Genomic DNA, 1,888 nt, shown 5'->3' on the forward strand with positions numbered 1-1,888 from the left:
CGTCAGGCTGAAGAAGGAGTCCTATCGGGTTCTTTTGGCTCATAGGACTCCGGAGGCAGTGGACAGGTACCAACGGGCCAAGTGGTGTGCAGCCTCAGCGGTCGTAGAGGCAAAAACTCGGACATGGGAGGAGTTCGGGGAAGCCATGGAAAACGACTTCCGGACGGCTTTGAAGCGATTCTGAACAACCATCCGCCGCCTCAGGAAGAAGAAGCAGTACACTGTCAACACCGTGTATGGTGCGGATGGTGATCTGCTGACCTCAACTGCGGATGTTGTGGATAGGTGGAAGGAATACTTCGAAGACCTCCTCAATCCCACCAACACGTCTTCCTATGAGGAAGCAGTGCCTGGGGAATCTGTGGTGGGCTCTCCTATTTCTGGGGCTGAGGTTGCCGAGGTAGTTAAAAAGCTCCTCGGTGGCAAGGCCCCAGGCGTGGATGAGATCCGCCCGGAGTTCCTTAAGGCTCTGGATGCTGTGGAGCTGTCTTGTTTGACAAGACTCTGCAGCATTGCGTGGACATCGGGGGCGGTACGTCTGGATTGGCAGACCTGGGTGGTGGTCCCTCTCTTTAAGAAGGGGGACCGGACGGTGTGTTCCAACTATCGTGGGATCACACTCCTCAGCCTTCCCGGTAAGGGTTATTCAGGTGTACTGGACAGGAGGCTACGCCGGATAGTCGAACCTCGGACTCAGGAGAAATAGTGTGGTTTTCGTCATGGTCGTGGAACTGTGGACCAGATCTATACTCTCGGCAGGGTTCTTGAGGGTGCATGGGAGTTTGCCCAACCAGTCTACATGTGCTTTGTGGACTTGGAGAAGGCATTCGACCGTGTCCCTCGGGAATTCCTGTGGGGAGTGCTCAGAGAGTATGGGGTATCGGACTGTCTTATTGTGGCGGTCCGCTCCCTGTACGATCAGTGTCAGAACTTGGTCCGCATTGCCGGCAGTAAGTCGGACACGTTTCCAGTGAGTGTTGGACTCCGCCAAGGCTGCCCTTTGTCACCGATTCTGTTCATAACGTTTATGGAAATAATTTCTAGGCGCAGTAAAGGCGTTGAGGGGTTCCGGTTTGGTGGCCGCGGGATTAGGTCTCTGCTTTTTGCAGATGATGTGGTCCTGATGGCTTCATCTGGCCGGGATCTTCAGCTCTCACTAGTCCGGTTCGCAGCCGAGTGTGAAGCGACCGGAATGAGAATCAGCACCTCCAAGTCCGAGTCCATGGTTCTCTCCTGGAAAAGGGTGGAGTGCCATCTCCGGGTTGGGAAGGAGACCCTGCCCCAAGTGGAGGAGTTCAAGTACCTAGGAGTCTTGTTCACGAGTGGGGGAAGTGTGGATTGTGAGATCGACAGGTGGATCAGTGCGGCGTCCTCAGTAATGCGGACGTTGTACCGATCCGTTGTGGTGAAGGAGGAGCTGAGCCGGAAGGCAAAGCTCTCAATTTACCCGTCGATCTACGCTCCCATCCTCACCTAAGGTCATGAGCTTTGAGTCATGACCGAAAGGATAAGATCACGGGTACAAGCGGCCGAAATGAGTTTTCTGCACCGTGTGGCGGGGCTCTCCCTTAGAGATAGGGTGAGAAGCTCTGTCATCCGGGAGGAACTCAAAGTAAAGCCGCTGGTCTTCCACATCGAAAGGAGCCAGATAAGGTGGTTCGGGCATCTGGTCAAGGTGCCACCCGAACGCCTCCCGAGGGAGGTGTTTAGGGCACGTCCAACCGGTAGGAGGCCACGGGGAAGACCCAGGACACCTTGGGAAGACTATGTCTCCCGGCTGGCCTGGGAACGCCTCGGGATCCTCCGGGAAGAGTTGGACGAAGTGGCTGGGGAGAGGGAAGTCTGGGCTTCCTTGCTTAGGCTGCTGCCCCCGCGACCCAACCTTGGA

The sequence above is a fragment of the Nerophis ophidion genome, unplaced genomic scaffold (assembly GCF_033978795.1).
Source record: "Nerophis ophidion isolate RoL-2023_Sa unplaced genomic scaffold, RoL_Noph_v1.0 HiC_scaffold_160, whole genome shotgun sequence".
Lineage (NCBI taxonomy): Eukaryota > Metazoa > Chordata > Actinopteri > Syngnathiformes > Syngnathidae > Nerophis > Nerophis ophidion.